Source organism: Piliocolobus tephrosceles, chromosome 10 (assembly GCF_002776525.5).
Source record: "Piliocolobus tephrosceles isolate RC106 chromosome 10, ASM277652v3, whole genome shotgun sequence".
Lineage (NCBI taxonomy): Eukaryota > Metazoa > Chordata > Mammalia > Primates > Cercopithecidae > Piliocolobus > Piliocolobus tephrosceles.
In genome coordinates, this window is record NC_045443.1 from 98,090,134 (window position 1) to 98,102,972 (window position 12,839).

Here is a 12,839-nt window from a genome sequence, read left to right on the forward strand (position 1 = left end):
TGCTGTTGTTATTTTACTGAGTCTCCCTCCTTCATGGGATGGTGAGCTCTCAGAGCTTGGGTTTTGGGCCTCTCCTACTCAGCACTAGCACATTGCCTGGGGCATCCAGTTATCAGGGACACAGTGGTGAACAAGATAGGTGTAGTCGTCTATTTATGTTTCATATAGTGAGAGAGACATGAAATATGTCCATGTATGCCAAGTGGTGCTCAGTGCTTAGTGCTACAGGGTAAAATAAAGCAAGGTAAGAATGAGAAGAGAGGCCAGGTGTGGTGGCTCATGCCTGTAATACCAGTGCTTTGGGAGGCTGAGATGGGAAGATCGCTTGAGCTTAGGAGTTTGAGATAAGCTCAGGCAACATGACGAAAACCCATCTCTACTAAATACAAAAAATTAGCTGGGTATCGTGGAATGTGCCTGTAGTCTCAGCTACTCGGGGGACTGAGGCAGGAGAATCGCTTGAACCCGAAATGCTGAGGTTGCAGTGAGCCAAGATCAAGCCACTGCTCTCCAGTCTAGACTATAGAGCCAGAGCCAGACTCTGTCTCCTTAAAAAAAAAAAAAGAATGAGAAGAGATATCCTGGACTGCGGAGAGAAATGGCATTGTATTTGGTGTGTCCAGGAAAGGCCTCTCTGGTAAGATGAGTAGAAACCTGTAGCATGCAATGGAAGGTCTGTGGTCAAAAATCAATCCAGGCGATGGAACAGAAAGTACAGGGGCCCTGGGGAGAGAATGTGCTTTATGAGTTCAGAGAACAACAAGGAGGCCTCATGACATGTCACATGTCACTCATGACAGGGTGAGTGATAAAGTTAGAGCTATGGTGGGATGGGGTAGGATTCAGGGTTATTTAGATCCTTGGGGTCACTGTAAGAAGTTTGGCCACTACTCTGAGAGAGATGAAAGCCAGTGGGGGTTTCGAGCAACAGAACGATATGATCCTTTGGTTTTGGTAGGATCACTCTGGTTGCAATGCTGGGAACAAATGACAGAGTGCAAGCATGGAAATAAGGAGACCACTTAGGAGGCCACGGCACAAACCCAGGTGCAAGAAACCTGGCATGGACCAGACGGATGACAGTGGAGGTGGTGGGAAGGTATCAGATTCAATACATATACTGTGAAGGTAAAATTTAAACATTTGCTATTGGATTGATTGTGTGGTGTAAAGAGAAGAAAAATAATTGTTGAAATTTTTGAATGGGCACTTATGTCATGCCCAGCACTACATGCTACATCTTTGGAGATCCAAAAGGATGAGAAATACATGCCACCCTCAGGGAGTATCCAGTCCAGTGGGCAAATATGATTGTTAGTGTGAAGGCCCAGAGAAAATAACAACAGTTAACCCCTACACAGCACTTTCTGTGTGTCAGGTACCAGTACTTTGCATAGATTAATTCATTAAATCCTTACAATAACCTCATATGAAGTACATAGTAATTATACCTTTATTTTACAGATGGGGAAACTGAGACAGATGTTAAGTAAAACCCAAAGGTCTAAGGTCACACAGCTGCCTGTAAGTGGCAGAGCTGGGATTTGAACCCAGCCAGTCCAGTGCCAGAGTCTGTGTCTTCAGTCATTGTCTCCTTCTCTGCTGGAGAGAATGAAATCACAGTACAAACTCATCATCCAAGAAGAAATGGGCCTGGTGTCACATAGGAGTCACATAGGAGTCCCTCAGGCAGCCCATAGCTGCAGAGTGCAGTGAGTGTCAGTGCAAACTCTCTTCAAATGAAAATGTACAGGCCTGGGGTGCCCCTCTTCCTTGTGCCAAAGGTGCTGGAGGATGCACCACAGTGCATTGGGAAACCCCAGAAGTAGGTAGGAAGTGGGAGCCTGTAGGACCTACAAAAAGGCTATTTTATAAGAGAAGCAGAATATAACATTTCTAACAGGTTTGAATGTACATCTTCTACCAGCTGACGTTGTGACGGGAAACAAATGACACACATCACAGATGGGAAATGCACATATCACACACACACACACACACACACACACACACACACACACGCATGTGCAGCCATGCTACTTTGCAAAGTTGGTTCTCAGCTCACTCATTGATTAACAGAGAGTTACACAATGCTTTTTCTGTGACAGGCACTGTGCTAAGCCAGGCAGTGGATACAAAGACAAGTCTACTACCATGCCTGGTTTTTGTACAACAGATAAAACAAGTAGAAAACTATAATATATAAGGTCAGAGGAGTTAAGGGACAACAAGGAAACTATAAATGAAAGATCAGGGGAGTTTGGTAGGGAGAGTAGGGGCAGATGAGGAATGGGGCTGGCTTCCGGGAGCACTCTGCTTCTGTTTCATGCCTGGAAGATGTGTGAGTGTGCAAAGAAGGTAACTGAGGTAGAAGGAAGAGTTTGTGCAAAGCAGTGGAGGTGGGAGAGCTTGGTACAGGTTGGCAGAGATTGGGATGTCTGGAGACAGAATGTGAGAAAATCCTAGAGACATTAGGGCTAGATCTTCAGGGATGGAAGGGGTTCTAAATGTCACGCATTTTTGTGTTTGTTTTTTAGGCATAGAGAGTGCATTGGGGATTTTTGATGAGGCGAGCGCCTAGCAAGTTGCTGGGTACATAGTAGGCTGACAATCAATCAATGATGGTTCAACTAATGAAGGAAAGAAATAATAATGGCCACAAATTGTTGGGTGATTGCTATCTGCCACACTCTTTTATAAACATTTTAACTGCTCATGTAATTCTCATCACAGCTCATGAGATGGTTTCTCCATATCCATTCTACAGATGAGGAAACTGAGACTCAGAGAGGCTAAGGGTCTTGCTCAAGGCTGTGACTAAAGAATTGGCATCTAACCAGAGTCCATGCTTCCACACTGCTGTACAATTTGGAAAACAGAAGAAGGGAAGAGAAGAAAAAGGGGTTATGGGACCAATGTCATCCAGAAAGGAAGCTATGATAGGCCCAAATTAGGAGAAGAACAACGTGGGTTGGAAATAAGAGACATTCCAAAGATACAATCAGCCCAAATCTATTATTGTTTGATATGAGTGGCTGGGCAGAGGGAAGAGTCAAAAAATCTCCCAGCTTTCAGTCCCTGGGAAGTGATAGAGCTATTCAAAGAAGTTGGAGTGAGAGAGAGGGAAGATGATGGTTTGGTTTTAGTTAATGTGCACAGAAATATGGGTTCCCAGTAGCCCCCAAAATGGCCAGAGGAGAAGTGTTTTCAAAGGCAAGCTGCAGGGCTCCTTGGTTTGGTCACATTCCTCATTCTGGGACTCTGCGGGTTTGCCTTGGGAATCTCGAGGCTCTCCCAAGGTTCCTTTCTATGTTTACATCATTTAGCAGGGAAGGATTGTTAATGACTAATCTGTGTCCATGAGGCACAGAGCCAAGGAAGAGATGCTGCTGCTAGCCCGGAAGGCCGCTTGTGATCATGCACAGCACACTAGAACTCTCTCCTCCTCCTCACCTCATTGTCTCCCTGACTTATCCTAATGTGAAATTGGATTCTGAGCATTTGTAGCAAAATTGCTGGAATCTGGAGAGGAAGACTCGATTCAGAATCCTCCCAGGGCCTTGAAAGTCCATCTCTGACCCAAAACAATCCAAGTAAGTACCTAATTCCTTTGGGAGTGGGGTGTCTATCTCATGGCAACAGAGAAAAAACAGTCACTTAAAAGTTTCTCTTTGACATCAGTAATTCATGTCAATAAATGAATTCTAAGTTAGTAGAGTTTGATATAAAGTCCTGAAAATTAAAAAAAGAAAGAAACTCAAAATGAAAAGAAACAGAAGTAGAAGTTAATGAGTCTTAGCAGTTGCTTACCTATTGAAAACTTATTTAGAAATATTCTTTTAACATTGTGGTCACCTGAGTAAATCACTGGAGACAGTAAATTTCAGAAATGTTTCCGTTCTGATTCCATAAACAATTTGACCTGTATAGCGTGCTATATTTTGGTGATTTATCAAATCTTGAAATGAGTTTGGGAATATTGCTAATGTCAGATGACTTGGGAAGTAAGAATAGGACATTTAACCTATGCTTAATTGAAATGAAATTTTTCCCTAAAAGAAGGGTAGGTGGAAAAATTCTTCTTTCTTGACTTCAGTTGTAAATTCTTCTATTGCTTTGCACTTTGAATATTAATATCAAATGAAAATATTTTTAAAAGATAGAAATGTGAGTATGAGGAAGAACTTTAGTAATGAAATTGTCCAAGGACTAAATCTATAGATAAGATATATCTTTGTCTCCTTACTGACAAAGTGAATGGGGCAACTGTGGAGCCTCACTTACTTCTTTTAATTGGGTTTTTATTTAGAAGGGAGGGGCAGGAGGGAATGACAGGTGACTCACCTTGAATTCTTCCTCTAAGAAACACCTGAGCTTTGAGCTTTAAAGAAATCTGATGCTGTTTCTGGTGCTGTTTTAGAACCACTTCAGGAGTACTGACAAGAGGGATAGGGACCCTTAGAAATAATATTAGTGATAAATAAGAAGGCAGGAAGAAATTTTTGGAGGTGATGGATAGGTTTATGGTATAGATTGTGATGATGATTTAATGAGTGTATACCTATCCCCAGACTCATCAAAGTGTATACATGGAATATGTAAAGCTTTTATATGTCAGTCACACTTCAATAAAGTGGTTTATATATATATAATTTTTTTTTGTTCCTAAAAATAGGAAGGGAGAAGAGAGGGAAAGATGTACATGGAGCTACCATTTTGTTTCTAGTTGTGATTTTATAAAATGATAGATGCTTTTATCTTTGTGTTACCTTCCTACCCCCAGTCCTCCAAATTATGGATCTGTGCCATTTGTACCATGGACTTTTCTGTTTTCTGAGGATGTTGCAACAAATACTGATGCAATTCCTGGTTAACTGATGAAGTACTGGCCAGGGACAAAGCTGTCTTGACCCTTCCTCAAGATTTGCAGCAATTTCCCTGTGATTAGGGACATCTTAGAGGAGCTCAGAACTGCCGTGGCTCACAGTCTCTGGATTATGAGTGCCATGAGAATGCATATCATGATGTGATAGATTTTCAAAGGCTCACATTGTCGTTAGGAGGGTACATAAAGGACAGAGAAGGTTCTTTTCTTCATAGAAAGAGATTTCCCTTCTCTTTGCTCTCAGTCTCATTTTTATCTTAATCTGTAGCAACATAGATTATAAAGGGAAATTAAAAAATATAGGAACAAGCCAGACACAGCGGTGAGTGCCTACGATCCTAGCAGCTCGGGCGGCTGAGGTGGAAGGATTGCTTGAGCTCAGGAGTTCAAGGCTGCAGTGAGCTATGATCATGCCACTGTACTCTAGCCTGGGTAACATAGTGAGACACCACCTCAAATTTTTTTAAAAATAAGAAGTAGGAAAAATTTTCCTCCCATGTATTTTTTATTGTCACAGTCGTTTCTACCAGTGACGATGTAGCTAACAGGCATCACTATATGAGTGTCCTTAGTCACCAAGCTGTATGAGGAGGCAAAAATCATTACGTACAAATATCCATCCTTCTCTCTTTTCTCTCCCTTCTCTCTTTTCTCTCCCTTCTCTCACCTTGCTCTGGAATCCCCTAACCCCTTTGCTCTTCACAGTGAATTATTTTCTCCCTCAGTTTGCCCATTTCCAATTTTGGCCATAAAGGAACATCTACTATTCCTACTCTATCTGCTTTGTAAATTTGTGATAAAATGACACTAATATAATGCAACTTGATTGCAAAGTAAATTTGCAAATATTACACAGGACAAAAATAAGATTGGTTATTTGTTAGGATTAAGAAATATAACAGGGTTGTGATGATTAAAATAAATATGTATAAATATAAAATAAATTTTTATTAATTTTTATTTTTTTAAGATAAAATCCTAACAAAACTTTGAGATGTTGCTTCCCATTTTAAAGAGATTTAGATGGCCTTTTCCAGGTCTCAATGAACCTGAGATAATCTGGGTCTCTTACACTTTAATTAATGTTATGAATGTAAAGAAAAGGAGAAATGGTATGGCTTTGCATTTTCAAGTCCTGTAGATATATTTAACACAGTTATCTGGAAAACCTGGTAAATAATATAGCTGGGCATGGAGAAGACAGTGCTGCTGTGGGATGTTGCTGATTACAGAAAATAAAAACACTGCTCTGGGCTGAGACTGTTCCTAAGCAGAGAGCTATTTGCTGCCATGTCCTCGAGAGCTATGGAAGCTGCCAGTGTAGATGACGAGTTGATACCAGCCTGGGCTTTAAGGAACAAAAGCTGGTTGCTATCCAGAATTTGCAGGGCAGAGACGGGACAAAAAAATGTCATTCCAAAGTGGTCATGTAAAAGATTCTTGTTCTCCTGGAGCCCCGACTGAATGTGAGGCTATAATTGGGCTTCAGAGGGCCAGGGTCACTTGAGACTACTTTTAAAAATCCATGCATTTTACAGAGAATTTTCAGGGCAGTGAAATCATTCTATATGATATTACCAATGGTGGGCACATGTTATTATACACTTGTCAAAACCCATAGAATACACAACACCAGACTGAGCCCTAATGTAAACTATAGTCTTTCACTGATAAAGATGTGTCAGCATAGGTTCATCGCTTGTAAAAAATATGTGCCACTCTGGTGCTAGTTGTTGAAGGTAGAGGAGGCTGCGCATGTGTGGGGGGTTGAGGGGAAGAGGTAGATGGAGGCTGTCTGTACATTTTGTTCAATTTTATAGTGAGCATAAAACTTCTCTTAAACATGTATTAATTTAGAAAAATTTCTGTATTTTGTATATGTCTTTCCTAGAGAGAGGTTTATAATTTTCATTGAAGCTCAAAAATGCTGTACAGTCCTAAAATTGTTTTAAGAAAATGAAGCAAACCCTTCTCTTCTAGAGAATATAAATATATCTGCTTATAGCATCTGATTATATAATTGGCAAAATTGAGGGCAGGAAATGATACCCTAGGAGACTGACAAATCTTACTGTAGTCACTGTGTTAAAAGTTACAACATTATAACTAAGTCTAAAATATTTTTTGACCTTCCCCTAGCCCCATTCTCCTCTACTTTACTGTTTCAATGTTAATACAAACCAAAACACTTTAATCTTGTTTAACCACTTCCTAATATTTGATACTATAGAGCATAGTTCATTTAGTCATTCCACTGTTGATGGTTTTTTAGGTGGTTTGTTCCCTTTCTGCATTACAGGCAATGTTACAATGAACATCCTGGTGCACACCAGCAAAGATTTCTCTAGGAAAGATATCTAGGAATTAAAATTGCACTTTATTTTAACATACACTGCTAAAGAGCCCTCCAAAAAGACTAAAATCTATGCCCCCACTAGCAATACGTGAGAATACATATTTTCATACACTTCGAATATTATCAAAGTTAAAAATTTTTGATAATCTGATAGGTGAGAATGGTATTTAGTTATAGTAATTTCCATTTTTCTAATAATTACTAGTTTCAGATTATTTTCTGTGTTCACTGGCCACTTGTGTTTCCACTTTGGTGAACTTCCTTTTCGTATCCTTTGCCAGTTTCTCTCTTGGATTGTTTATCCTTTCTGTTTTTATTTATAGGAATCATTTATATATTGTTTGTACTAATATTTTTGGTGTTATTTATGTTGTAAATATTTTCATCCATTTTAATATATTTAGCTTTGTTTATAATGCCTTAATCTCTGTCTTACATTTCAGTGTTCTCAAATGTATTCTTTTCCTATTTACTTCTTATTTAATAAAGTCCTTCTCAATCCCCAAATCCATAAAGATCATAAATATATTTTCTCCCAATAATTTTATAATTTTCAAAGTCTTTAATCCATCTGAGATGTATTTTCCAAGAATGATGCATAAGGATATCTTCATTTTTACCTTCAAAGCATAGGCAATTTTCCTGCCACGATTTCTTGAATAGATCATCCATCTTTCACTGATTTGAGCTGAGTCCACTAGCTACAGCATAGACAACTATTTAGGGTTGCTCAGAACACAGTATGCTATTTTCCCTTCCTAGAGCCATCCCTGTTGCGTGCCATTTTCCTAGCCTAATGCCTGTTCCTTCAAGATTTGGTTCAGGAATCAACCCTCCATGCTCAGAAATATTTCCCTCATTCTCCTCGCTACACCCTTATTTAAAACTCATCAATTACTTCCATTTAGAACATCCAAACTTCTTACCATAGCCCATAGGCCATACAAGAGCTGCCTACTCTCAGACCTCACCTCCTATACCACCTCCTTGGCTCACTCATTTCCAGCCTCGCTGGGCTTGTGTTGTTCTTCCAACACTCCAAGCCCAGGCCCTTAGCTTTTGCTGATCACTCTGCCTGAACTTATTTTCCCTTTGCGTGACTTATTCATTCTTGTCCTTCACATCTCAGTTCCAATGTCCACTTTTCAGAGAGCTCTTCTCTGACTGCCCTCTCCAAAATAGTGTTCAACTACAACACTGTATCCTTCTCTTTTACTTCCTTATTATCCTCATTAGAAATCCTATTATTTGTCGACTTGTGTATTATTCACTTATCCCTCTAGAATGGAAGCCCTCTGTCTTACCTACCACTGTATTTCTAAAACCTAGACCGAAACTTGGTATACTGTAGAGAATTAATGAATATTGGATGAATGAATGTCCCTGCTTGGGCTCCTGATGGCACCTGTGCTTAGTTCTGTTGTAGCAATCCTCACACTACTATAATTGGGTTTTTCTTGCCTGACTTTTCTACTAAGCTTTCTGAAAAGTCATTATTTTTTTACTATGTCCAGTGCCTGTCAATACATGTACACTGACTAAATAAATGAGTAAATGAATGGGAAATTGATGTTGAAATGCCATTTTTAAAGAGTAAGTACCTTACCACACATAGCTAAAGAGACCAACAGGCACATCTACCATACTAGAGGGAAATCTTAGATCTATGAGTTTATTAGAAACATTTCTATCTTCCAAGTTACTACAGGAGACAGTTTACAGATGGTTTCATGATTATAAAAGGACTGCCACCTTCCCACCTCCTATGGGAATTTTCTTACTGCTCTTCCAGTTTCCACTAACGTGTCTCCTCACTGCCCTTCTAGCCTCAGATCATCCCCCCAATCCCAAAGCCCAGGCTATATATATTAGGGGTTTTCTTAGACAGCATTTCACTTCTAGGTACTGATTTCTCTGCCAGTTATTTATTTCTTTGTAACAACCATCCCAAAGCTTAGTGGCATAAAACAGGAATGATCCATTAATTCTTATAGTTCTGTGGGGCAGTTGAGCAGCTTCTCTGCTGGTTGTGCCTGGGTTCACTCATGTTGCTCATTCAGATGTGAGATCAACTGGAATGAAAGGACCGAGATGGCCTCACTCATATCTGGGGTCTTGATGAGGCTGTCAGCTGCGACAGTTGGAAGAGCTGGACTTCTTTCTCCATGAGACTTTAAAATCTGGGATATCTGCAAACAGTATGGCAATCTCAGGGCAGCATTCTTAGATGTGGAAAACAGAAGCTGCAAGGTTTCTTAAGGCCTGGCTTGGAAGTCCCACAACCTCACTTCCACCACATTCTGTTAGTCAAGGAAGTTATTAGACCAGTTCAGGTCCAAGGGCTAGGGAAACAGACTTCGTGCATTGATGAGAGGAGTGGCAAACTCATATTGTAAGAGCGTGTGGAAAGGAAGCAGTTGTAGTGGCCATCTTTGCAAACAATTTACATGAGTAAGAGGCACAATATTTCAGAAGATCCAATGAAGTATTTGAAAAAGATGACCAGTTAGTCATGGAGAAAGCATTAAACAAATAGCTTCTTGACCATTTTGACTAATGTACATACATGAAAAAAGAAAAAACAAACTTTCCTGATTATGAAGAGCCAACATTAAGAAGACAACCACAACAACAAAACTATTCCTGGCAGTTCTAATGGAAGAGAAATTAACAACGGGAAATTTGGGAGATTAATTAAAACTATTCTGGCCCAGCATGGTGGCTCACTCCTGTAATCCCAGCACTTTTGGGAGGCTGAGGTAGGCAGATTGCTTGAGCTCAGGAGTTCTAGACCAGCCTGGGCAACATGGTGAAATCCTGTCTCTACAAAAAATAAAAAAAATTAGCTGAGGCCAGGCACGGTGGCTCACGCCTGTAATCCCAGCACCTGTCTCCACTAAAAATACAAAAAATTAGCTGGGCATGGTTGAGGGCGCCTGTAGTCCCAGCTACTCGGGAGCCTGAGGCAGGAGAATGGTGTGAACCCGGAGGTGGAACCCAGGTTGCAGTGAGCCGAGATCACGCCATTGCACTCCAGCCTGGGCGACAGAGTGAGACTCTGTCTCAGAAAAAAAAAAAAATTAGTTGGGCAGGTGGTGCATGCCTGTAGACCCAGCTACTCGGGAGGTCGAGGCTGCAGTGAGCCAAGATGGCACCACTGCACTCCAGCCCAGGTGAAAGAGAGAGACCCTGTCTCAAAACAAACAAACAAAGAAACAACAACAAAAACCCTGAAACAAAACAAAACAGTTTCTGGGGTGGTCGACTCATGTATAAAATGGTTCCCATGGGGAGACTGAAAAGGCTATTACTTAAGAGATTTCCAGTAAAAATGGTTACCGTTCACTAATTAGTCTACACTGTGGGGAAGCAGACTTAGTTGTTAGGTTTTTTATGTGACCAAAAAAAAAATCCTTCTTCGGCTCTTGTGTGTGTTGTGTTGTATGCCTCTATTCACTAATTTCTGTCCTATGGCCCAAACAAGACTGATTCTAAAGGTGGTTATCTAGTAGGGTATATTATTCATTCACTCATTTATGTATTAGTTACTTTATTTATTTATGCAACCATTTGTTCATTTACTCAATTAACAAGAATTTATTGTGCATCTAAGATGTACCTGGTTGGCATTGTGCTAGGCATGGGAGATCCAATGTAATCTCTCCCAGAGCTGCTGATCTAATGGGAGAAACAGAAAACCAAATCCACAAAAACAAAGGTTGAATTACCGTCGTAACACCACTACAAAGAAGAGATACCCAGGGTTATGAAAGTCTCCTGGAGTTTGTGCTAGTCAAGGAGTTGAGAAGCAGGGTTAGACCTAGAGCTAGGCAAGTGAGGCACTGAGGGTGCAAAATTTAAGAAGATATTCACTTCTGGGTTCCTGGTCCTAGAGGCCTCAACTCCAGGTGCTTCTTCTACATCTAGTTGCAAATAAAGGTCAGCTGTTGTTTGGGCACCATTGTGTAAGCTCCAGAGAGCAGAGAAGCTTCAAAAGCTGTGGATATCTGGTTGATGCAGGTACTTTTATTTATTTATTTATTTGTTTGTTTGTTTGTTTGAGACAGAGTCTCACTCTGTCACCAGGCTGGAGTGTAGTGGCACAATCTTGGCCCACTGCAACCTCCGCCTCCCTGGTTCAAGCGATTCTCCTGCCTCAGCCTTCCAAGTAGATGGGACTACAGGCGTGTGCCACCATGCCTGGCTAACTTTTGCATTTTTAGTAGAGATGGGGTTTCACCATGTTGGCCACAATGGTCTTGATCTCTTGACCTCGTGATCTGCCCACCTGGACCTCCCAAAGTGCTGGGATTACAGGCATGAACCACCGTGCCCAGTCGATGCAGATATTTTTGATGTATAGACCTGAAGGAAGTATGCCTTTCAATGAAGATTTTAGAAACAGCAAAAGAAGTTTGAGAAGAAACAAAATAATACTGTGGGTAAACCCTGTTCCAGCTTACCTGATTGATTTGTGCATGTGAACAGCTAATGCTGAGTGCCTTAGCAGAAGCAACCTTACAGAACTGCCCAGTGACCTTCACTAAGGATTCCTTAAGAACATATTTCCAGGCCAGGTGCAGTGGCTTATGCTTGTAATCCCAGCACTTTGAGAGGTCAAGGAGGACAGATCACTTGAGGTCAGGAGTTCGAGAGCAGTCTGGCCAACATGGTGAAACCGTGTCTCTACTAAAAATACAAAAATTAGCTGGATATGGTGGTGCATGCCTGTAATCCCAGCTACTCAGGAGGCTGAGGCAGGAGAATCGATTGAACTCAGGAAATGAAGATTGCAGTGAGCTGAAGTCACACCACTGCACTCCAGCCTGGGCAACAGAGCAAGACTCTGTCTGAAAAAAAAAAAAAAAAAGAAAGTATTTCCACCCTTTGGGCAGAATCTAAGACTTCCTCTGAGCATAAAAAGATGACGGTTAGAAAACCTTCATGTTTTTTCCTGCCCTTTAAAAATGGATTACATAGATATCCAACAAAGTGTATACTTTGCTATCAACAACTGAGTTCATTTGAGACAATGTCACCATGAATGATGGCTTGATGTGTAGAGTTCATAGTGAACTAATGCATGTAATCAGTTTTTATCTTCATCCTCCAAAAACTAAGATTCCTCTATCATCAGAGTCAAAGTTATTTAATTGCAGCGGTGTCTTTCCAAGGTCTCCGATTGCAAGTGGTTTATGCTAAATCAGAGGAGCTCCATACACCATGAACTTCCCGTGACACACAGTATCTAAATAAGTAAATATTGATAACCAGAAAGTGGGAGTCCAAGCTACCAGTAACTATGTGTCTTATCACAATAAAAACAAACAGTGCATACCATTTCTGAAATAATTCCTGAGTCCTTAAACGAAGACTTAGGTTACAGCATTTTAGAAATAAACATTTTGTTCCTGCTTTCACCAATACCCAAGGCTTAAACTTTGTATCATCGGGCTGCTGCTTCTTCTTCCTCCTTCTTTTTGTATGGCGTACACAAGTTCCTTCCTTCCCACCTGTACTGACGCCACACAAGTTCCTTCCTTCCCATCTGTACTGACGCCACACAAGTTCCTTCCTTCCCACCTCTACTGACGCCAC

The 12,839-nt window shown here is 40.7% G+C and overlaps 1 protein-coding gene across 4 annotated transcripts in view; it reads left to right on the forward strand.

Moving 5' to 3' along the window:
* Positions 1–3,306: 3,306 nt before the first annotated feature.
* NR1H4 (nuclear receptor subfamily 1 group H member 4) overlaps positions 3,307–12,839 on the forward strand; it is an 83,572-nt gene continuing 74,039 nt past the window's right edge. For 3 of the 4 annotated variants that reach the window (XM_023207449.2, XM_023207364.2, XM_023207543.2), the window contains exon 1: positions 3,401–3,593. The gene's annotated coding sequence lies outside the window, so the exon portion shown is untranslated. Of the gene's footprint in view, positions 3,594–12,839 lie in introns of all 4 variants that reach the window. The other variant, XM_023207486.2, reaches the window with a different exon arrangement.